The 25,100-nt window shown below is 49.2% G+C and overlaps 1 long non-coding RNA gene across 1 annotated transcript in view; it reads right to left on the bottom strand.

Moving 5' to 3' along the window:
- Positions 1–25,100, bottom strand: part of LOC139102328 (uncharacterized) — a 130,376-nt gene that overhangs the window by 43,557 nt on the left and 61,719 nt on the right. The window contains exon 2 of the long non-coding RNA XR_011545683.1: positions 4,910–5,049. This is a non-coding gene — a long non-coding RNA (uncharacterized lncRNA). The remainder of the gene's footprint in view (positions 1–4,909; positions 5,050–25,100) is intronic.

Raw genomic sequence — 25,100 nt, 5'->3', positions numbered from 1 at the left:
GAAAAAGTGCAGAACGCTCGTGTTCGGACAAACGGAGAAACGAGTCTCCTTTTTGCCGCGCGCTCGTATCTCTAGCGCCTGTTTAATATGAGGCACATCGCGTAAGTACACGTTACATAAAACGGCAAATATCGGCAGGGCTTACTGCCGTATTATGCCGACGGCGGCGGCTTTATTACGCGACATTCTCCAGAAGAAAAAGGAGAATACCGACGGCCGAGATGAAGAGGCCTCGGGGTCGGCAGATGTCCAGGATGTCGCTATTATAAGTGTCTACGCATCGCGGCGGGACGATTCCCCCCATTATATGTATAAATGCATACGAGTATCGGTAGAAACGCGACTAAGACCTATGCCCTTCGAAAAGGAACAGTTGAAGGCCAGAAATTCGCGATCTCGGCAGCATTTGTTATATTTTCATAACGAACTTTCTCTGCAATAAAATTTCAGTTAGACGTAAAAAGGAAATTGTATGATAGATCTTTAATTGAACTTTAGATGTCGAAATTATTATTAGATTAGCGACGATGTTTTATGAAGGTAGAGCTTGGTCTGTTATTTTAATATTTTCTCTGAAACGTAATTCAGAACGTGGTTATGGAACGCCGTGAGTGGTTAGCGACTTCGCCGTGGTAGGTGCAAAAGTTAGCGATCTCTATGGATTGCTGGCGGGTAACTTTTTTTCGCGTGACTTTCGCAGGAAGAGAGAAAAGCGCTGCGCGGGCGAAAGGGCCGCGGAACGAGTCTGAAGGCGAGGTGAGGTATTTCCAGCAAGAAGAACCGCGATTAGAGCGATTGCGGGCCGCGCCGTGCGTGTGGAACGGTTCCATATATCTAGCCAAGCTTTGCGCAACGTGCGCTTGGTCTCGGTCTCAATTAACGCAATTACTCGCTCCCTCGTCTAATTACCTATCAAACAGAATAATTATCGCGCGCGCGCGTTCGTCTCTAATGAACGTTATTAATTGCTTGATGATTTTTCGATAAAACGCGCCGCGCAGCCGAGCTCTTGTCTCACAACGTGCTCATTCGTTTCCAAGACGGCGGCAAGTCTGCCCTTCCGTGAATATTCGCAAGAATACCTCGAACGTTTAAACGTTTCCTCGAGCGCGAAAAACGCTGGAATTCACGTACGCGTAAACGCTAAAGTGAGGTGCAAAGAAATAGGAACGCGTGCGAGATAGTTTCTTCTGCGTCTAAAAGCGGGCATTAGCAATTACGAGATGCGATTGACATCGATTTTGATATCTCGAAATTGTGCGTGACGGCGGACAGGAAAATAATTCACGGCGGCTTTCGAAGAAGCGACGATAGCTTAAGCGTCAGTTAGGGCCGCTGCCTTCGAGCAGCGGAGCAGGTGATATCGAGCCGTAAAATTCCGGCGCACGAGACGAGGGTGACGCCGGGCAAACAACGGCCGGGGATGTCCCGTCACGGGCGGCTTTTAAGGCACGGCCGCTTCCCCTAATTTCTTATCTGCCCAATTTGATAGATCGCCGATATAGAAAGTGGCCTTCTAAAGCGGGGCAACCTGCGTGGACAGGTGCAGGCCTCGCCCGGATACGGCTAGTGAGACCGATGCACCTGACCGGTGGGCTTTGACCGCTCGTACCGTCTCTATTACCGGTCGGCGCGCGACTGTTCTCGCGCAAAAGCGCGAGATACTTTCACAAATTGCGAGGTAATCGGAGATCGCGTGGTTTACCTGCTACAGCCCGCATATACGAGATCTAAATCAGCAAGGTGATCTTTCATCGACGCGCGGATGAAGCGATCTCTGCCAATTACGCGCTGCCTAGCTGTTATCGCAATCCTTATCGTCTGCGTTGACGGGATTATCGATACTATACGAATTTACGGCGAATGAATACGTGTCGTCGCATGCTTCACTAATTTTATGGGATTTTAATAGGCACGTGCACGGCTGCTAGAAACGCTGACACGCGATGCGTTATCGCGATACGAGACAGATTTGGAGTCGTTAGGTTTTTTACGGTTTTTATTGCCTTTAATAATACTTGTTTAACGACGGTGTTGTTAATACTTAAGTTTGATAGCAGTAGGAAATCCCTCACAACTCGATGGTTCTCTTTTTACATGCGCGATCGTGGGTGTTCTTTAAAATACGGTTGCCGCTATCGTTACGGTTCCTTACTGATAGGGAGCCGAGGTAGGTTTCCGGTGTTTCGCGTACCTCGTGGAACGACTCCACCGAGTCGTGGCGCAAGAAGCAGCTCGATTTAAACGTGTAGCACGACGCAGGGTTTTTGAACGAGCACGATTTTCACGTTCCCACGAGACGTAGCCCCGACTTTTGTCCCATGATCGAGCAACGGCGAGCATCCTCTGGACGAGCCCGGACGTTCGCGTACGCACTCGTGACGGACAGACGGACAACAGGCACGTACTCCACACGCAGAACGTTCACGTGTACGGTACAGTCCCGGCCGTGAATAAGCTGTCGTTTTTAGAAAGAATAACAGAGCAGAAAGAAAAAAATTCTTATAAATAGAAGGGAAAGCGAGAGAAAAAAGAAATCGTCTCCGTGATTTAAAGACTCATTTGAGATATTTTTTAAGCCCACGTGCGAAAATGCACGTATGTAGAACGCGACGGGACGAGGTATAGTTAAAGTGCAGGGATTGTAGACCGATTTTGTGTGATCTACGGTTATAAATATCGCGACCTTTAAAAAAGATTTAATGGCCGCTCGGCCTCGTTCCAATTTCGGTAAAAATCGAAGGCCCGCGAATATCGCCAAGAGTTTTCGCTACCGAGCGGCTCGATCCGTGTTTCCGTGATTCAATCCGGGGAGGGGAACCGGGGCTCGAAACGGCCACGCGAGATTTGGGTTTCGGGACTATTTGTGGCGGCGACTGTATGCGCCACGTGATAATGCACACGCGAGCAACACAAAAGGTTCGGCTTTAGTGCGGCGGTACGTGATACCAGGTTCTACGTGGGTGCCGGACGTTTTACGGCTCTCGGTCTACTCGGAAAGGGGGATGTCTCTTCTACGGGGGCAAGCGGTGAATTTCTCGGTTGATTTCACGATAGACCTCTTATCTGCGCGCGACAACGAGGGCTGTCCGTCCGGTAAATTTCCGCGAGAGCGTAATTAAGCCGCGTCTCAATATGATATATATTATTAAATTCTCGCTTGTTCGCTATCTCAATGGGAAAAAGCGTGAAAGATTACTTTCTTTTCTTTTCCTACGATTGTAAATCACGCCGATTTGGGGCCAATTAAAGGAGGCGCGGCTCTTAGATTTTAGCAGTGCGTAACCGGAACGCCACGCGTGTAACGTATGCGCCGTTAAATTAGAGAAGAAATCGGGAGATAATTATTAGCACACGGAAGGATAGCTGATGTAATCGCAGGAGAGCCCGCGGGCTGACGCCGGCTGAAAAATGTTGTTTTGTTACCGTGCTTACAGTGCGTCACGATGCGTATCGATCTGCATCGCGTTCGCGACTGCGGCTAGAAACGTGACTGAAATTATCCGGGCTCTCCCTTCGCCCGCAAATTAATTACCGTATTTAATTAATAAGGCCTGTCTCACGATCGTTGTCAACGCGCTTGTCAAAGCGGGGGTATCGCGGCTTTCTCCGTTAGAACAGAAAATTCGCAAGAGAGAAAACGAGCAATCTCCGCGTATTATCGATAAAAAGCGATCAACTCCCGGCGACAAATTATTTTTCTTAATGCGAGAGTTTTTAGCCGCGAGCAAATTCGAGACGATAAGCGACCCCACCGAGATGTTAACGTTCGCATAGATCGCCCGACGTTTTTTCTTGTTTTCCGATTATTTTCCGCGCGTTATTCGTAATTAGACTTCTCCCTTTCGTAATTAATATCAGTATCACTGGCGATTTTTCGCCGTTCCCTTCACTGCGACGGGAAGTCTCAACACTTTTGGGGTCTCGTCTCTTCCGCTCGTTAACCGGGCGGAGTCGGGGCTTATGGTAATTTAAAGTAGTCATCCCCAGTCGATTCTTTCCTAAAGCTATTAGGCGATCATCTCGGATTATCCTGCGATGTTCGGGTTTACTCGGAACTCGACTTTTCTAAGTTTTCGCTCTTTTACGTGCACGCGATACATTCGGTCGCGTATGCTTGCCTTTCTCGTCGATCCGCCAGGATTAGCAGAGAGATATACGTGCGCTTCGAAAAACAAAAGGAAAAAAAAAAAAAGGAAGGAACTTAATTCGGTCAAACGCGCAAAAACCACGTGGGGACTTTTCGAGAGCGTTTCTCGTGCGAGACACCATCGGAAAAATGTTACTTCCGTCAGTGCCAATTACCAGCGTAAAAATTATCAGATCTCGCCGGATTGGTAATTACGTATCACGTCGGGCTTGTTACAACCGGCGCGGCCTTATCTCCTGCGATATTGTATTAGTTAGGAAATAATTCCCCCGCGCACTGGGGTAACTGTACCGGGCCTCCAGGGTCGTTACCACATTATCATCGCTTACGTCTTTGTTATCGAGAAAATGCGACCTGCTCTCCCGCGCGCGCGACTCGGCCTTAACAATTAGATTCTCAGGGCGCTATGAGGGCACCGCTATTGCTGCTCGTGTCCCGACGGGCCCGAGCGGGAGATAATCGACGGAAAATACAGTTAAAACTATCAATGTACACCCTAAGTGGCCGTAAATTATAATTACCGCGTAATCCCGCGGCGGCGATAAGTCACGTTATAATTGCCATTAAACAGAGTAGCGTTGCATGACTCGGTTCATTTTGCCTTTCCCGGAATAAAATAAGGCGCACCAGGGAGAGGACACTTTATTATTTTTGTCGGTCTGAAAATTAGCGACAAATTTGACGGAAAGGTCTTTACGCCGGCGTCGATGCGATTTTTATAAATCGCCCGCGACGCAGTCACGGGTAAAACGGACTTACCGTGCGAAAGATATCGGCGCGGTTTCTTCGACGCCTCTACGGGAAGGCTCCCGACAGCACGGAATAACTTTGCGGTTGATTTATACTTCCGGCAGGCGTAACGAGCTCTCGCGGCCTGGTCGTCGCACGTCCATCGCGTCCTGCGCAAAAAGAAAACAATAAATGGAATAAAATCAATAAGATCTCGTGTTTTATTTCTCGCCGCGCAAATAAACGTGTACAGCTCGCGCTCGGTTTCCGTTAACGCCCACAAATCGAACGACATAAATAAAATTAAGCGCGCGAGAAGAGTAGCGTTGACGTTTTTATAGCATAGTGCGCGAATATTTATTAATGCGTATGTAGATATATATATTTTTTTATTTAAATTTGATATGAGATGCGCAAGTTTGGGAAGAAAAAGGGAAGACCGTTTGCTGACGTCTCCTTTACCTCCGTCGGTTTCTTTGTCACGTTTCACGAAACGACTTTAGGTAGACTGTTAGAAGATGTTTAACGAGATAGTGCATTCAGACAGGATGCTCGACTCGTCGACTATTAACGACTCGAATACGCAATTATGTCTTAAACATAACTTGCACATTTTTTTTATATTTTTGTCATTGAATATAAAAGATTTAATTTATCAATAGTCTTTTTTTTCGCCGTATAAAGCTCGACTTTCACTGAAATCTTTCATGCAGCACAGAGCATTATTAAAAACAAGAATTTTTTATCCTTAACAAAAGAAATCGATTAAAGTTCGACTGGAACACGAAGCGAAGTTGAATTTCGTTTAGTTTGGTTAACATAAAACGTTAGAAATATATTAATCGAAGAAAGGGGAAATAAAAAAAAAAAAAATGCTAGCAACGTCGAGACAGCGTTTTGCGGCGGAGACGGAATTTTGGTAGGACGGAAGAAAGAGAAACAATGAATGAAGAGGCCCGAAAGATTTGTGGAGCCACCGGTTTTCGTCTCGCAGTCGTCTTCGTGGTTGACGTATATGTTATTCGAGGGAGAGTCCCTTCCTCCCGCGAGACTCCGGCGAGGGGTAAGGGAGGGAGAGCGGCGGCGGTACACTCGCGGAATACCTAACGACTTTGGGAGCTCCGGGGTGGCGAAGGGGCCCGTGGAAGGTCCCAAAAGTCGCGGCGGAAAGAAGAAGCCGGTAGGGCGAGACCGGCTCGTCGTACGCGCGGTGTTTTTTGCGTTTAACCTCCTCCATGTCTCGCCTTTTATTTCGGCCCGCTCGGAGAATTCGGCTAAATGCATTGATTAAACCGCTGACATCGTTCGGGCGGCCCGGTGGCCCGCCGCGTCTCCCGCGGGTCCCCGGGGCCCTTTTTTGTCCTCCCTTTCATTTCACCCCCGCCGCCCCCGGATCGCGAATCGTAACTCGTGACTTCGCGTTTCGACAATCGGCGTTTCGGCGCGCGATCGGCGGGCAGCCGATGATCGTACTTGCCGGCAAAGAATTCGGGCCTCGCTCGACGAACGCTCGAGATCCGATCGTGGAATTTCGTTACAATTGTCCCACGCGCCCGTTCCGGATAATGATACGCCCGTCGATAATTAAATCAGGAGCAATTTCACGGTTTACAGGTGATAAAGGCGAGGCGGGAGAACAGATACGACGTATATAATGTAAAATGCAAACGTGTAATTAACAGCAAATTACACTTCCTGAGGTGGATATCCGAGTAAAAAAATTCCGCCGTTTCCCTGGCACTCCCTTAACTGGCTGTTATTCGATTAGCGTTCACATGGGTATGCGCTATCGATTCCATCTTAATAGACGCGCGAGGCGATAGTTGGCGTGTCGTTAATATTCCCGTAATACGACATAAACATACGGGAGACGCAAAAAAAGAAGCTTGGCTGCATACGATACCCAGGATTTTTAATTGACAGTCTTGTCGCGCACATTCCGTAACAAGGTGATAGCGATTGCGCACATATGTTTAAACGGCAAGTAAAATAATTATATGGGTGACACGCAGGTGTCAGATACTACGAAGCTACTTGTGGAGATCGGCCCTTTTAATACACGGAACTTAATTTACATATCTCTCTCGGCGAAAGGGAAGTGGCGGCTTAATCGGCCAGATTGACCGATTATACGGGCGGGAGTTTTTACCCCCTTTGGTTCTTTTAATTGGCCGCGACGCGAAAAACGGGCCGTGGGTGCGCGGGATGCGGAAACGCGTCTCCTCGCAAATCGTTCCGGCGAGCGAGATGAGTTCGGCATGCATCGTTCGCTCGTTCGAACAGCGAAGAGCCATCTACGGAATTACCTCGATGATTAATGGCGCTTCGCTGGCTTGGGGCACCCTTCTACCTTGTTTCTCGATGCCCCTCCCCCCTGCTCCCCGTTTGACTGTCTACGTCCAGCGGTCCATCTTGGGCCTAACGGCTCCAGGGGCCCTCGAGCCGGTCGACGAGAACTGTTCGGCTATCGCGTAAAAAAGCGTACAATGTTAAGCCTGCATTGCCCGCGCCGACCGTATCTCATCCGTCTGTTCGTCCTCCCTCCATCCTGTCTTCTCGATTTAATCTAGATTAAATATTTAGATTGCTCCGCGTACCGCGACCGTGAACTTTATTAAGCTTCTGCGTAGCCTTCCGTTTTTGTGCGCCTGGTCGACACGCGCGGGAACATAACGTTTTATTTCGTTCGTACATGCGGTTTAGTAATTCCACACGTGGTTTTAAATTCTTCGCGAATTTTATGGTGAATAGATCACCAGGATCTTTGTACCGCCCGGGGCGACCGCTTCCGCGAAAAGCCGTTTTATCCGGGAAATGAAATCGACGGTGCGAAGGCATATCGGCTCGTCTCTCGCAAGCTGCAATCGCCAGTCACGAGCCCGGGAAAAAGGAAACACGGGACGAAAGTACGGTTGCTGTAGGCGCGGATGCGGTGGACAGAAGGGAGAGGGTACTGGCGATACGACCCAGGGCAACGTCTGTGTAGGAATCGCCCGACGATGAAGGTGGAGCGAGATATAGCGAATATTCGGGATCGCATGTCGGGGAACAGTAAGACCTCCCAAACAACCCCGACGGGGGCATCTTCCCTGGGAATAGCAGTGATTCCGGGGAAATGTGCAATATCTTCCGTGATCGGGTATTATTACGTCGTGATTACAGGTTTTGATCTAGGCTAGAAACGTCCAGAGACCCCTTCCCCTCTTCGCTCTTCTCTCTTTCTCCCCCTCGGCGCTCGGTGCACCGTCTCTCGCTACCGACGTTCGCGGCGGTGCAACGCCGATGATGCGGACAGAAATGGCGCGCGGGGCTCGGCAAGGGGGGACGTATTGTCCTCGGCGACTCGGTCGCTATCGTCGCCGTCACGTCATGCGATTCGTGACGGCCGCGAATCGCCGTGGGAAGCCACGTAGCTTCCACTCCGCTTTCTCTCCTCCTCGCTCGGCCTACGTTTTTTTTTTTTTTTCTTTTTTTTTCCTCTATTCTGCCGCGTTTCTTCGTGTCTTCCTCCCGATTATGAGCAACGGGGTAATGAACGACCTATGCCGCAATGCCGTTGCCTCGCTGCCTTCCCCCCGCCGATAGCCCTGCTACGAAAACAGACCGACGATTCCTGCTGCGAATTCGCTATACCCACGAGATTCGATCAGATCTAACTGTTTTGGATCGCGCACGATTGAGACACGCTCCAACTAGCACCGCTTTATAATTGGAATCGTTCATATTTCTCGTCTTTGGCTCGCTGCTTCTCGAAATATACCTTCTCAAAACGTGGGATTCATTTTCTTAGGGCAGGTTGTTAAATTAAAAAAAAGAAAAAAAAGTACTAGATCATAATCCTTTCTCGAGTAAATATAGTCATTCAAGAAAGAAAGAAAAAAATAATATAACAAATGAGGTGGAAGCAGATTTATTTTATGATTCTTTGAGTAATTTAAAGTACACGCGATTTAAAGTACAATTTTACATTCGATTTTCTTCACTATTTAACGGGGCTGAAAAGTATCAATCATCACTCGTTATCGTCGCGATCCTTAATCACGAAGACAGGAAGTGCATTTGTGGAGGAGAAACTATTATATAGTGGACGGCGCGGAGAAATTATAGTATACACACACAGGTACGACCGTGGCCGTTCTTCAGGGTCTGTCGAGGGTCTAATGACAAGTAGCACGCGATCGCGCGTCGCATGTAGGTTCGCACTTTGGGACCCGAGATTGCCGGGGGAGACATTATGAAACCATGAGACAAAGGGTGGAACAGAGTTAAGTAGGCGGTATAGCCCGAGGGGTGAGCAGAGTGAGAGAACGGGCAGGAGGGGCCGGGGAAGGAGGGTGGAGTGAGAGGTGCATCGGCCCGCATTGCGGAACGATGCGCAACAGCTGCACCTGACACGTCATTTGTGTGGAACGTGTATCAGCACCGGCGATGGCTAATTATTATTCCACGTGCGCGAATGCATGCGCGCCTGCCTGTCCGTCCGTTCGCTCTTTCGTTCGTTCCTCAAGCCGTCGTCTTACATACGCGTGCCGGACGTACGATAGGTTCCTCATCGAGAGACGTTGTTACGCGCGAGAAACGCGGAATATTACCTGCGAATCAATGTATATGGGATTACACGATATTGAAATATGTTGCGGTTGCTGTAAAACGCAGAACTAACGCGCATCACCATCGATTGAGCTGCTTGTTGTCATGTAACGTCGCTTCGGGTCGTTCAAGTTTTCAAGACCTTGTAAAGAGGCAATTTCAGAGGAGATTTTATGCGTTTATCGCGCTAATCTCTCCTCGTCTTCCTTTTCCCAGTATAAACGCGAGACTCGGTCATTATTCGGATTGCCGCGCGCGGCATTAAATCCACAGCGTGTCGCGAGGCGCGCACTTCATGTATGTTAAGTTATATCATGATTACGCGTCCCCCTCATTTACCTGCCGTGTTTCCTTCAAGCTGCACACGCTGCTGCAATAAATGTCACTTCCGTCGCGACTACGCCCTGACAAGAGAGCTTAAGGCGACAGGCGGCCATAAATATAAACGAATCTTGTCATTCTTATTCATTGCGATATTTTCATCAGCGTTATCGGGCGCAATGGCGAATTTTATCTCGCGAAAGCGAGATACAACGCGCGCTCCGCAGAGGGGGTTTAAATATAATCTCACGATAGACTTCTTTCTCAAGCCACCCTTCGGATGGCTGTATCAGCATTCGCGATATCCGAAATAATTTCCCGGAATTCTCTCTTCGGTTCGAAAACAGTAATAGAGTTATTTCGATTTTCCGTTGGCCGATCTGTTAACGCAATGGGCACATGGCGCTTATTGTACTCGCGTACGTCGAGGGACGTCGGAGTCACACCCCTAGGCATGAAATTAAACCGTCACCTACCACTGTACGATCGCGGGCATTCGAGGTCTTCGGATGAAATTGTCCGTCTAATTTTATCACAACCGGCTTTAAAATGATGGAAGGTCTCTCCGGGATAAGCTTGGGCACGTGGGGCCGAGGGGAGGCCCCCGAGGTTTAATAAAGAAGCCCGACGAGGCGGGTTCGCAATGGGGACTTGCCGTCTGTATGCGCGTCAACCATACGAGGAAATACGTAAATCCTTGAAATCCTCGCGTGAGACGAGTTCTAGGGACGCGATATTTGACCCGATAACCCGTGCCTCCTCCTGCGAGTTTACGCGAATTTTAAATTTAAGCGGAATATTTTTTAGTAAGGGAATAATATCTTAAAAACAAAATTATAAGCTCCGAGTTCAACTTACGAAAAGGGCACTGTTGTATTTTAATCTGATTTAAAGTAACCCTTTCAAAACTGTGTAAGAGAATCAGTCCTTTTTTTTTTTTTTTTTTTTTTTTTTGAAGGGTTCTAAGTTGGAATAAAACATTTGTCGATTATAAGGACTCTTCATTTTAGAGACTGCAAATGTACGACTTTTGTGTTTGAGAGGATTAATTTAAGGCCTTCAGGTAAAAACTTCATATCTTCGCCTCAATTTTCACCCGAGACGTAACTGCGAGACTTATCTACGATAAGCGTCCATAATAATAGACTTTTATGTAACAAGGTGCACTTTCTTTATATATCAAACGTTGAACTTTAAACGTTATGCTAAACTTTGATAACGAGCGCACTTTAATGTCTGTCTTTGAGGCGCGTTTTCGAGGAGATAACCGTGAAGTATCGCTCCCATTTCGTTCTTCGACAAGCCATCGTATTTTAATTCGACGTTGTAGAACGCATTACATCAGGCCACGTTCGCGATCCGTGTCGACATGTGTAAAACAGTCCAAAGAAGTATTTTCGGAATTATTTGTATTTCACGAAACATTTCACCGGAAAAATTTAAAAAAAGAAAAGTTACATTAGTTACTTTCTTTTTTCCTATAGAGTGCAGAAAAATTTATTTTATTAATTTCGGGAAGTATATGTATAGATGGAAATCGCTCGATGAATCAAAGCAAAACCCCAGACAGAATTTAGTATAAAGTACCGCGTGATATCGATCCGCAGTGTGTACGCTTAAAAACTAATCGAACGAAGTGAAGGCGGTTCTCGTGATTGACGTGATATCTCCGCGTTCATTACGCGAAACGTTGGAGCCATTTTGCGGGCGCAGTTACGTTATCGCGCGGAGATGAAAGTCCCGCGGTCTCGTTGCGGCGTCAATTTCTGAAAATTTGCGCCTTATCGGCAGGCACGCTCCCCGAGTAATCCGCGGAAGCCATTTGCCAGGCACGATGGGTAATTAGCGTGCGAAACGCCGATCCGCCGTAGTAGCGTGCCGCGGCGGCCTTCCTCTTACGCAAGAGCACGTCGTGCGCAAAAAGAGAAAAAAAAGAAAGAAAAAAAAAAAAAAAACTATCGACCATCCACCTTTATCTACCGATTGTATCGCGACTTAACCGACGATCTTTGTTGTTGCGTAGGCAGGCGGGTGGAGCAGGTAAAATGGCATGCGGGAAGAACAAGCAGAATCGATTATCAAGATGCCGCCGATATATGCCGCGAACGCGTTGCGATTTGCGTTTTCCGCGAGACAGAAGTCGAAGCCAAACGGCCGTCGGCGACGTCGAGATATATTCGCGAGGCACGTAGTAACGATCTCTTCTGTGAGTTCATCGGCAGGTTCAACGGCTCAATTTTACGAACCGTTAATTATTAATTCAATTTAATTTTTAATTTTTTTCTTTTTTTAGACATGCGTTTTTTATTTTCTTTCAACATGTGTTCTCGTTCGAGAAATATCATTCTAGAGATATAATCGCACATTCCCATAAAAGTACAATCCGTGAGGTGCGTATTTTTTTTTTTTTTTTATTGTGGTACATATAAATCTTTTTGAAGCGCGTAACTACTTCAAGTGCTCGAAATCTCGCCGGGCTCTGATACCGCGGAAACCGAAACGCGAAGGAGAAAGAGAGAAAGAAAACGAGGACGTTTGTAGGCATTGTCGGAAACGATTATTATCTGTGCTCGTAAGCGTAATTTCCGCTTTAACGTCACACGCGTTGCTTTTAAGGTCTAACGGTCATTATCCTAGCAATGCGGATCTTATCAAACATGCAAATCGAATCATAAACGGCTTCGCATCGAGAGCAGAGCTCGCAGCGTGATTGCGGCACAGAGTCTACATTGAGGTATCAGTTTTCCGCTTAATGGTCAAATTGAGACCTACTTATATTTCACCAGTCACTTTACTAAATTATCCTAACGTGCGACTCGACGAGAAAATTAAATCGGAAAATCATCAACATTACGCGAATTAATTTTAACACATTAGCTCTATAGATAACATTTTATTTAAATAAAAATCATGACAGGCGCGTAACAAATGTGACTTTTGCGAGGCACGTGTTTAAAAGCTGTTACCTCATTAACGTATAAAAATTACGACTCATAATTATCGTCCGAATCTTCGTTGAAGTTGAAAAGGGCAGCGGTGAAGGGTCGAACGATCGCACATCGCGGCACCTTGATACGCAACGAATAAAAACGTAAATCGCGGCGAGGGTGAAGCGTGTTTCGTCGTCGCGACCGTAATCTGCCGGAATTCCAATTGCAACGGCGGAGCCGCGGCTTCAAACCGTTCTTGATTGCACGCTACGTGGATCGGCCGAGACACGCGAGGCGCGCCGTTTTATAATTTTCGCCGGGGAACGAGCGACGCGAATGGCGCTAATAAAGCAAGCCGGATAATCCGGCGGTGTTTTGGCGAGAACGGCCCCATGGGTAAGACACGGGGGACAGGGCACGGTGGCGCGCCCCACGACGTGATTAAAACCAGCGCGTTCAGTCGTCGTCGCCGAAGCCACGGGGGGCTGATTGCCAGGGGGCGAGAAGGGCCGCCCTTACCCCGTGCTTAGGCTAATTTACTGAGATGTCGCCGTGCCATTGGATCTTCATTGCGATGCTGTCGCGTCCGACGCGTCAAGACTTTATCGGGTGCGTCTGTAGATTTTAAACAATTTACTTTTTTCGCAAATTCGATCACCATCGGCTGCGTTTAAAAATGCAAAGAATCCTCGGACACCTATCAACGTCATATTTTTAAAAATTATTATATTTAAGAAGTGCCTTTTAATTTTTTTTCCTTTTTTTTACGACTTGTATTCGTCTTGCAGCAAGAAAAGTTTATGATTTTTATTATACATTTAGTGACGTGTTTAAAAAAAAAAAGGCGGCGGATTTTTACAGCCTTTTAACATTTTCTTTTTCCCGAGGAAGTCGAGCGATAAGAGTATGCACGGTAAACGCGTGACGCATTTTTCTGGTGATAATATGCCAAGGTACGTTCTACTTCGACAATGTTGACATCGTGTTGCGTCGTAGATCGCGATAAAGATAACGGCACGATGGAAAAAGTTTCTATGTCGGCGAACTTGGCATGTCGAGGACGATGGGCAAAATGATTGGTTGGCTCGGACAGGTACAAATCGCCGATAAAAGGCAGTCTTATTTTAGTGTCCCGCTGTCAGTTGAGCGATAACCATTTATCTAGCATGTGACGTTCCGAAATTGATAATTCCTTACACCCCTTTTCGTATGAGCGCGAGTTAACCGCGACGTTCGAGATTCTGATGAATTATAAATAATCACGAACCATAAAAAAAACTTTTACTCTTGATATAAAAAATTATCGCTTGCGACGTTTAATATAGTATAATTGAACACCGATACTTTTTTACTCAGGCGGCTTCCCGTATGCACGCGACGAAATTTGCGCCAACAAAATGACGTATTTAGACTAAATTATTGCATCGACGTTGTAAATTACGCAGACATAAATGGATCGCGTAATCGCGACAAGTGATCGCTCGTTACGCCGGAGTTTGGCATAAAACGTCATAATCTAAATTGAATAATATCGCGGCGCCTAAGAATGCGAAGGGACGCGAGGCCGCGCAGCGAGAAATAATTATCCGCTCAATTACGGGGCCTCGAGCCCTAACGATTCGCGAAACAATCGCGCGGCTTGGCATTATCGCGAGACGTTTTTCCGTCTTGTTCTCCGCCGACGTGGTAAATCCGAGGCGAGCTTACAGCCGGCGCGTTGCGACATATTTTTTTATCGGGGCACGCACGCTGGCCGTTATCGCCGTTGCCTACTCGGTTCGCGACCTATATGCATTCGCAATTCTTTTTCCCCCTTGCGATTGGACGCGGCAGGGGGTGGTTGGGGGAAAAAAAAATCCTAGGTGCGTGGCGCGATTGGCCGACACGCCGAGAAATGTCGCGCGGTTGTACGCAGCGCGAACGATATTTGTCGCAGCCGTTTTCCGACGACCCGCGAGGCAAAATTTTATTCCGCGCGCGACGCGGCCCGTTATCGCGGATATTACTTTCCCCGCATATTTCTCGTTATAAGCGCTAATTGCACGCGGCGCGCCGCGGGACCTCTCGCAGGATTTACGACGACGACTTCGGTATCGCAAGACCGCCTCGCCTTTCATCTAAACAGCGCGCGTACTTATTCTGTCCTCGGACGCTTCCGGCCGGGAAAGTTACACCGCGCGATAACGCGCGATGGAAATCCGCCCCTCGTTCTCTTTTCGCGACTCTTCGTGCCCGCAATACGTTTTCCGTCGGGTTTTTAAATTGCGTCATTTCACGTTTGATTTTTTCAAGAAAGTCAGCGAAAAATTATAGTCGCTCGAGTAACGCCAAGTTTTTTTTTTTTTTAATTACTGCGACACCCAAGAGGTTTATTATTGGACCCTATCGTTCTGTTCCCGATGCGGATTTTCCTTCGACTTTCTGATACACGATTTCGTGTACGCGACACGTGGGTCCCGAGCGTGCATCTTCGCTCTCTTCTCACGCGGATTTCTCTCGCGTTGCTTGAAAACCGCCATCGCGCGGGTGGCGACGAAACGTAACAACGACGCCCGGTAGCTCATCGCGTGCGACAGCCGGCGAATCGCGGGGAGTCGGCGGTGCAGCCCCCCTCTTTCTTCTCGGGGGGCCCCCCGGTCTCCTTGACAAGCGGGTGTTTAATTGGCGTTGAAACCAACGGTGTGACGGGAACACACCGTGTGTGCCGGTGGCGTCGCCCGAATGCCCGAATGCCTCAATCCCGCCGCCGTACGCAGGCGGATCCGCCATCGCTGGTGCGTTACCACGGCGAAAACCGGTAATTACCCGCGGCACGCAACTTCGTACGCCACATCGTGCGTGTGTGCGAGACCTACGTAGCGCACGGGTGCCTCGCCGCAGGCTCCCGTCCCCCCTGACCTCCGCGCCACCGTAACCGTTGTTATTGCTCGCGATGGCGGTACGTACCCGCGGCGATTTCCGCTCGTTCGCGCGATGGCGAGCGACTCGACTTTCTCAGCGTCGGCTAGGTGTCACATTGAGGCCTCTCACCGGATACACGTCGCCACGGCGATTTGCGCCGATTGGTTCCGCGACGGCGGCGGCGGCAAAATATTATCAGCCGCCGATCGTGACCGTTAATTTTCCCCTCGCACGCAACATTTCCTCGAGCCTCACCGTGAATTATATTTCTCGAAAGACCGCGCCAGGCAAAAATTCGGGATCGTCAAATGCGTCTCCGTTTTTGCGCAAAGTCCCGTAAAAGGATCGACGTTATTGCACGCGCTATTATTCACGTAATGCTATTTCGATTCCCACGTCACCGCGCGGCGGAAATTAAAACGCCGTCGCGCGGCGTCCGCAAACCCACAGCTTATCATCCGATACCGGGGATACACTCGCCGACAATAATAATTATCGAGATCGCGACGATAGCGGGAGAAGGATAAACCGTCGTAATTACGCGATAGGTCATCTCGCCCGTAGATTCGAATCCCTTGCCGCTTCTCTCGCGCGGCAATTAGTTTGAGAAAAGAAGAAATCTCCGTATGAGAAAAACGGCGGAGTCTCGATCGGCGCAAGTTATCTCACGTAACATCTGCGCGCGCTTTAACGAAGCTCGCGGCGGTGAGGTGCACATCTTCGGCGTGGCATACGACGGGAAACGCGATAATTACTCGCTTCTGTACTCGCGTACAATTACTCATAATTCCACGGCCTGTGCGTGCATGTGTGCGACCCTCCGCGCGGTAAATTGGGATCGGGTCTGTCTCGATCGGCGCGTCGCGACGGAGGCGAAACGATTTCCTTGCGCGATTCGCAGCTAAACGAACGCCATTGCACGGGCGACTATTAGATAACCCACCATTTTGAAACGGTGCGACAGGAAGCCCGATAATCACCGGCGGTGTGTGCACGCTCGATGGAGCACTGTGCCTGTATGCGAAACGCCTACGTCGCCCGGTGACCATGGCGTCTGTTCCGCGGCGTTATTTCAATATTACACACCGCCGGCAACAAAATAAATCGCGAAAATCGAGGTAATTTTGTATAATTCTGCATAATAATCATCGATCGCCAACGGAGCTCGCTACAAATTAATTCCGCATTTATTTGCCGGACGAGCGAGGAAAAAAAAAAAAAAAAAAAGGAATAACCGAGAAAGAGAGAGGGAAAATGGGGAAATGACAAATCCGGGCCGCCCGCCATTCGTCTCCCGTCGAAAAATCGCCGCGCGAAATTTTATCGATCATCAAGCGCGATAATGCCGCGCCGCATAATAAACGTAAACAACAATTAACCCGTCGTATCGCGATGCGAGTGCGGGGGCCAATTAATTAATCATCGTCGGCCGTCTAAATGCCGCGAATTCAAATCACCACGTAATTGGTCGTAAATCCTTAGGTTAACTCCTTCGCTGCTTCGTTATTCAGCGCCCCGGCCGTCGCGTTTTCTCGGCCTTTCGCGGCCCTACGCTGCCCGCGCCGTTCGGCGCATATAAATTTTTAATGTCGCGACGGATCGCGCGCCGCGCTATTTTATCGCCCCGCGAAAACGCGCGCTCGTTACCGTGACTCGTGCTTACGCCCGGCGATTTAATTGAACGAGCTAATCCGTGAGACCCGCGGAGTTCCCTCGAACGCGCGTGCCAGTATTTGAATCTAATTATTCGGTGGTTTCCAATTATCATAAATCTTATTGACACTTGCTGTCGAATCGCGCTCGCAATAATGCAGCTCCGCCGGTGCGAAGGAAAAGGATCACTTTCGTCGATCGCAAGAACGACCGTATTGTATTCTAATGACCGCCTATATTTGGGAGAAGATATTCCTTGTGCGCCAGGCGTTCGGAATTATATTACGAGAAGTAACGCTATTAATAGACATGGTATGCGAGACGAAGCGCGTAAATACGTGAAAAATATTCCGCTCGCCGTTTTCAACGCTGAGAGATCGAAGCTTCCTCAAAAACGATTCCAGTTTGAGTCGAGGAGTTTTAGGCGGTTCTCCACTGCGCAGAGGGATTTATTTATAAGAACCGTTCGCGATAAGGATGCCCCGGGCGCGACTTTATTCGCAATTATTTTACACGAACCACGGCGAGTGATTTCGTCACGGCCTCTCGATTATTGTACCGCCGGCATTCCGTTTGGCAATCATACATCGTGTCCATTATTGCACCATAAATTATAATTAGCGTAACGTCAATGCGACGCATTTAACTAATAAATTCATTGTCCATTGTGTACAAATTAATGTATGATAATTTAGTAGATTTTGCTACTAGCTAGAATTAGATCAATCAGAAATGGGGGATAAATGATCGGCGGGTTACCGGCGGATTGAAAAAGCGAACGAGAGTCGCGACTCGTATCGGAATTGCTAAATCCCTTATGACTATTAACACAAATGCAGATATAAGAGTATCAGATATTCTGATCTATTAATTATTCCTATTATAAACTCCATATCGCACCTGATAAATTAATTATTATGACGGGCATTTCTATTCCCTGCATAATCGCACGTCGAGAATCAACATATTTTCACTATGTATATACATATAATTGTATATCGAGTCGTGATCTTCCTCGATATGTACGGCGGCAGCAAAACATGCAGCCCCCGTTATAAGGGGTAGGTCCCTGGAACCCGGCGGGGCGGGCGACGGCGGGTCATGAGTGGGTGGTGAATATGCAAATGTAATTGATATTACTTTTTAAATATTCCCCACTCTACCAGAGTGGAGAAAGGGGCCCACCCGTCTGTCGCTCGCTCGCAGCAAGCTGCGCCTGCTTTATACACTCTTACTCTAAGTGCCTTTTACCCCTCCCCCCCCCTTCTCCCCTTCGGCAGCCCCTCTCGCCCACCCGAACTCAGGGTGGTGACGCGCGGCCTCGTAAGTAAAGGTAATTAATAGACCCCGAAGACCTATCGCGAGATTTTGCCAGATAGCGGAGCTGCAGTTGGAACCGTGGCGAATTATCGTGTCCCGATAATGAGCGAAATTTTACTTCCGCCGAATGACTCTTCTTTAAGACTCGTTCGCGTGATTTCGTAATGAAAAGGGTGCGGGCAGAAATTAAAGTATGGAAAAAAAAGAGGAAGAGGGAAATTTTTACCGCGGCATTTAATCCGTCTACCGCGTAAAACAAAGATTACTAGATTACTTTCCACGTCAGAGGCGTTTGACAAGCGATGCATCGTAAGAAGTAAAATATCCAATTTTTATATGAATAAATATTCCTATCTGCAATCTGTTTATTGTCGCCTTTAGGGCCCTTCTTTTCATGCTCACGATAACCTCCGCGCTTAGCTGTCACGCTCGTGGACGTTAACTGTCAAACTCGCTTCTGCTAGGGATAACGAGAGCTGCTCTTCTCTTCTATAGCGACGAGAAACGACGGGTATTCTCATTGGACCTGTCGTTATCGGAGTCGATTTTCGTCGCGGATCAAGCGGTTCGTGAATCTTCGTCCCGGAGAGCGTATTTTTATGGAAACGTCGAATATTAAAGTGGGCGGTGGCCTCCCGTTTTTCGCGATGCGGTTTCGCAAGCTCGTCGCAGAGAGAAAGAGAGGACGGGAAAGTGGAAGCAACAGGGAGGAGGGCGGCACAACGTGCGGTTGTATCGGTGTAAATCTTTGTTTGTGGGAATTTACGTAAGGGCAAGAGCGAGTCGCGGCAACGAGGCGCCGCAATACGATAATGCGATAACGTTTCCCGTGCCCCTGCGTCCTTTCCCTCACCCCGGGGGCTCCCCAACCCTTGCTTTCGGCTTCCGCGGCCGCCCCCCTTTCAACGGGGATTTCACCATTGTGCTTGGTGCCGATTGTTACTTCGCGCGGGCGTTAACATAACAATACGCAAATGCGCGGCCGCACTCTCTGGCTTTCTTATTCCTTCGCGCGCGTTTGTCCCTCCTTCATCCCTTTCCACTTTGCATTTTTTTCTTTTTCTTCTTTTTTTTGTTTTTTTGTTTTTTTTTCTTTTCCTTACCCTTTACCACGGCACTTTCGCGACGAATCTCGCGACGGTGACTCGCCGGTCTTGCGCGTGTGTGAGAACAAGGCAATCGGGCGAGCTATTACTCTTACTTTTCACATTCGTGTGATTAGCATCTCGCGCGCATAATGGTTTATTTACACGAATGCACACAGGATCCGCGGGATTGCGAAGGAGGAAATTAACGGAAATACGCAGACGTGAAATCGACAAGGCTGATACGCACGATTGTTAGATTTCAAAGGTGAAGAGCGAGGCACGGCGGAAACAGGTAGAAATTGCGTTTACGATCCCGAAACGGAAGTTTGACGAGATCGAAATTGGCGGGGCGCGATCTTTAGCCGCGATTGAGATCTCGAATCACGCGCCGGGGTGGTTAAGGTTCGCAAGGACAAACGAAAGAGAGAACGCGGCGAACCGCGATAAATTCGGGCCGAAACGTAGTTATCGCCGCCGCGCCGTCGTGATTATTTTCATTACGGTATACGGCGCGGCCGATCGCTATCTGCGGCTTCCCACTGTACACGTCGGGGGCTTAGATTTCATGTTTTTTTCTTAATGATTTGAGCAATTAGCCACGCTGAATGCCCTGACTTCTCGTTCCAGTTCGCTCCCTCGTCTCCTCCCTCTTCCTTTTGCTGGCCGGGAACTCGCCGTGAGTCCTCTCCGCGAAGAGGACGTTGCGCGCGAGGGAAAAATAATGGCGTCCGCCGGCTTGTTATCGCGCCGAGCGACGCGCGCGCGTTATTATCCGCCGAGCGGAGTAATTAGACGAGAACTGCCTCCTCGGAATGTACGGTACCGTGGAAATCGGTGGCATTGCCGATTGCGAGGTATAGTAATGGCGATATTACGCGGGTAATTAGCAGCAGCCCGACGCGGCGTCGTCGTCTGACCAGACAGTTCGTCGGCGGTCTCATCTCGTGCGGTAGAAGCGACGGTGTAGGGATAACGATATTCTCACGTGGCCTCGACGAGAGGAGTCGAATAATTAGCGGTGCCGCGGCGACGCCGGTCGCAAACAGCCGGCCTGAATGACGCCCTGGTCTGCGCCTGCAGGCTCAGGTGGCCCAGCTCTTTCTCTCTCTTTCTCTCTCTCTCTCTCTCTCTCTCTCTTTCTCTCGAAGTTTTCATTGTACACGGCGTACAAGGGTGCATACATTACTTTTGTGCTGGGCCACCCCGAGCACCCCCTCCTCGCACCCACACACCGCGAGTCGCGGCAGGTGTTGTTTGCCCCCGCGCTGCACCCCGCGGCATATACCGCAGGGTCCTCGTCTCGCGCTCACGCTATTCTTGAATTTATCGCCCGTGAAAACTCGTTTTCCGCGTGCAACGTGACGCCGATTACCGCCGTGGCTCCCGTAATCGGGGACGCGTCCGCGCGCCGCGCGCCGGCCGAACCGGCGCGGCTTGCACCGAGCTGTGATGACAGTGACGTAACGGTATTTTAAAATCACCGCACGCACACGCACACTTGATTAATTGGATTAATAAACAGGAACGAATCTAGATCTCATTTGCTTCTTGCCACGAATGCAATTGCAATAGTAAGGTATACTAAATCTTCTTGGTGTCTAGATTTTATTTCAATTTTTATCGCGCTAATCGTTCTAAACGGGAGACCGCGAGAAAACGGACGCGATTGATTTGGTCGAGATAGCACAGGCGATAACTCACGGGCATCATGGGAACAATTTGCGGTGTCCGCGTGTATCCGCTGGCGTTGCAAACTCGTCGTTTTATTTAGATTTGATTTCAGGAAAAAAGCCCGTCGCGTACGTGACGGCACGTACGTATCTCGTCGCCGGGTCCGCCTCCGACGTTCTCCCGCCTTTCGTTCGTCTCGCGATAGGATGATTTCGCGACTATCATTCCACAGCGGACGCCATCGAGCTCGACGTCGGTCCTAAATTATCGCGCCGGGAAGAAAGGGGAACGTCTATTGAAAGCGCGAGTAAACGAAGACGGCGATCGCGAAGTCTCGGATTTTGAATTAAAGTTTGCTATCACGGTGCAATTAAACAATGACCCCGCGATGGGAAACGTAAATCTTCGTGTGTTTAATTCAATAAAATATATTTTATTGAAGCCGGGGAAACTTGGAGAACGAACAAACACGTGTAACGCGAACGGGAACGAAATAATTTATCGACCCGCTCGGTTTTCTCCTCGTTTACTTTTGTGTTACGCCGCGGAATCTGAGCGTTGCACGCGCAAAACAATTAGAAGATTTTTTTTTCCGAGAGAAATTCGCCGACGATGGCATTCGTAATGAAGAAAGCATAGAGCGAACGCACGCGTTGAACTCCGCGAAAGCCAAAGCTTGTGTACGAGAAACTGTTCGCGCACGTATTTATGGAAAATAAGTTGATACGCTCGCGTTTCAAGCGTTATCTATCGTTGAAAAAAAAAATCTATTCGATTTCTCTGATAAGCGTGAAAAAAGTAAAGCGCGTTTAGTCTCGTAATTCGACCGTGGAGTAGCGCGAGTAGACGTCACGTCGCGCGTCGTTTATTCCTATTATTGTAAAGTTATCGTCGAGCAGTCGAACCAGCCGGGCGCGGCTCCGAAGGCAGAGACTTTCACGATTGCCAGTCATCTCTCGAAATACATTGGTACCGCGTAATTTGTATTCTCGCGTCGCGCGTGGTAGACCCTTGGCCCAAAGACTCGACGAGAGATCGTGGGTCCTCGAGACTTCGAGGAAGGATTCGCGAGACTCGGCTCGGCTCGGCTCGGTTCCGGAACGCGCCCGCGAGACCACGCTTTTCTCCTGATCGCCGTCGGTGCGGCCATGTTGGGTTCTCAGGGCGCGCCACCTAGCACACGCATGTTCGCTCTCACCCCGTCACCGGATCCGGCAACATTCGAAAGAAAGTTCATCCTTCCGACGGCCTTGCCAATCGACCGGACGACCGTGCTTTCGACCGCGACTCCTCCTCGTTCTGACTAAGAAACGTACCTCTTTGTTACTGCCGTAGGCAGCTCGATAAGTGTCCCACCGATAACGGTGATCTCGCTATTTCGTTCCTCGTGAGGAGTCTTGCGACACGTGGTCGCGATCATTCGAATACGTGATCACCTAGATTAACCTTGCTGCCAACACTTGCGGGGAGGGTGGGGGGAGGTGAGGACGGGCACTTAGAAAATTCACTGAGAGATCGGTTACTCCGTAAAATGCGAGCGCGATAACGAGGACGGCAACGACGGCGTCGAATTTACCGGGCCGCGAGACGAGCCACGGCGGGGTTCCTAGCGGACAGGGAGAGGAATACGAACTAAGGGTTCTATATCCATCCGACGAGCGACGAGGAGCCGGGCCGAGTCGAGCATAGCATAGGGAGCAGAGCAAGGAACACTGGCACCACTCCTGGTAGGGGTAGCCGACGTCCGTCCCGAGTCTTTCCTCATCTGCAAGTCGTATAACCGAGCTAATTATCAAGTTAATATGGCCATTCTGTATGGAACCCCGCGAGAGAGCGGGTGGAAGCGAGATGCTAGCTAGGGGTGGCGCACGGCGTGCGAGCAAGACAGCCGGAGGTACATTGATATTATAAGTTGCTTCAATCGCTGTATTCATTTGTAAACTAACCAGGCTAAATGTATTCACCACCGCGAGGCGGCGCGCCGATAGGCGGAGCCACGGTACCCGGGCTACGACGGCGCCCTTCCTTCCTTCCTTCCTTCCTTCCTTCCTTTCATCCATCTACCTTCCTACCCTTACGCCATCGGCGTCGCCGACTGTTCTCTGTCGCCGACGTCCTTTCCAGCCGGGCCCCGATAGCTCCGTCTTTCGATGGTCATCGCCGTTTATCGGGATCAGGCTTTTAAACTGGTAGACAGCGTGTATTTATTAACACCTCTCGTTTAAGTTTATTAAAGATCAGGTTTATCGAGACGTTACAGTTTCTGCGCGCGAGAAGTAAAAAAGAAAAAAAAAAAGAAAGAAATGAGTTCCGCTTTCGAAACTCGCTTTATGTGATTTTCCGCTCTTTGAGGGAAAGAATGAATGTCGCGGCTCGCCGGCTGAGCTGACGAGGTCGGGCAACGTTCGACGGCGCTCCTGCGGGTCCTCGCGCCATCCCGAATCCGACGAGCGGAGGCGTACACACTCTGTCATTACGTTTCATATATTCAGATTTTTTTCCGCGGAGCGGAGCGCCGGCGTGTATTATTATTCCGAAGCAACTTTACGCCCACCTCTTTCGCTTCCCTACCTTGCTCCTACGACGACGACGACAGCCAACGTTGGCGACGCCGTCGTCTTACGGTTCGTCTCGAGAAGACCGCGGAAATATGAATGCATAAATGCATAAGTGCTCCCACTACCGCTGCGGTGGGCCACCGCCATCTCCCGCCTACTTCATTCGCGTCGTGATTCCGAGTTTCTTTCCTCGAACACGCTCCACGCTCCGCTTACAACCTGCGCCCGCCGATATTTCACCTGCCCTCGCAGACTGGAACTTTCGCTCTCGCGGACTCGGAAAGCGCGGCGGCCGTGAATCGAAGAGGGTACCTCCGCGCGGATTTCTTTCGCCCGAGAAAATCGATCGGCTATTTATTTTCTATCTTGCAATCTCGCACAAGTTCGCGCGTAACTCTTATTCCAACGGCGTTGTTGCGATAGGTAGGAGAACACGAGGTCCACTCGTGTTCTCCAAAGCGAACGGCGACGCTCTCAGATTGTATTTCGGTATTAGTCGGGGGGATACGGGGCCTCCCTCCCGGACGGGAAGAGAAGACGCACCGGTGGTGCCACGAGATTAAAAGAACAAATTAGCATAATGTGTGCTTGCGCGCCCCAGGCCGAAGAATTACGGGGGTAGTCCGCCCGAATGCTCCTGTAGTATCTCCATGCACTACGACTCTCATAACAATGAATCAAAATCTTTTTTTCTCCCTCGGCAAGCTGCATATCTTTTTTACTTGGGAATTATTGTTGAAAATATCCAGGCGAATTAAAACTCACGGTTCTTCACAGATATTTTTGAAAGAGACCTTCATTGTCTTGCCGTTTGAAATTTGTTAATTTTTTTTTTATTTTTTATTTTTATTAATTTTGAAAGTGCAGCGGTTTCGATTACGGTGGGCGATGGAAAAACGATATTTCCGAGTGTTTTTAACGCGCGGGGCGTAACGGGTCGCTATCACAGCGACGGGGGCTCCGTTAGCGAGTTTTTAATCAGGCGGCCGAGCAACGTGCTCGTCTCTGTCTGGTCGGCGACCAAAAAGGACCGTCGACCGTCGGCTAACGCGGAGGGGGAGTGGGCGATAGAAAGGGGAGACACGCGGGGATGTTGGCGGCGATGCAAATAGCGCGTTTAATAAAGTGTCGCGCGGCTGCCATTTGAATATTGTAGCATATTCACTTTTCTCATCGAGCCCGCGCGAGG

This window comes from Cardiocondyla obscurior, linkage group LG01 (genome assembly GCF_019399895.1).
Source record: "Cardiocondyla obscurior isolate alpha-2009 linkage group LG01, Cobs3.1, whole genome shotgun sequence".
In the NCBI taxonomy this organism is placed as follows: Eukaryota; Metazoa; Arthropoda; class Insecta; order Hymenoptera; family Formicidae; genus Cardiocondyla; species Cardiocondyla obscurior.
The sequence above is the reverse complement of the archived record's forward strand: the minus strand, read 5'-3'. Positions and strand labels throughout refer to the sequence as shown.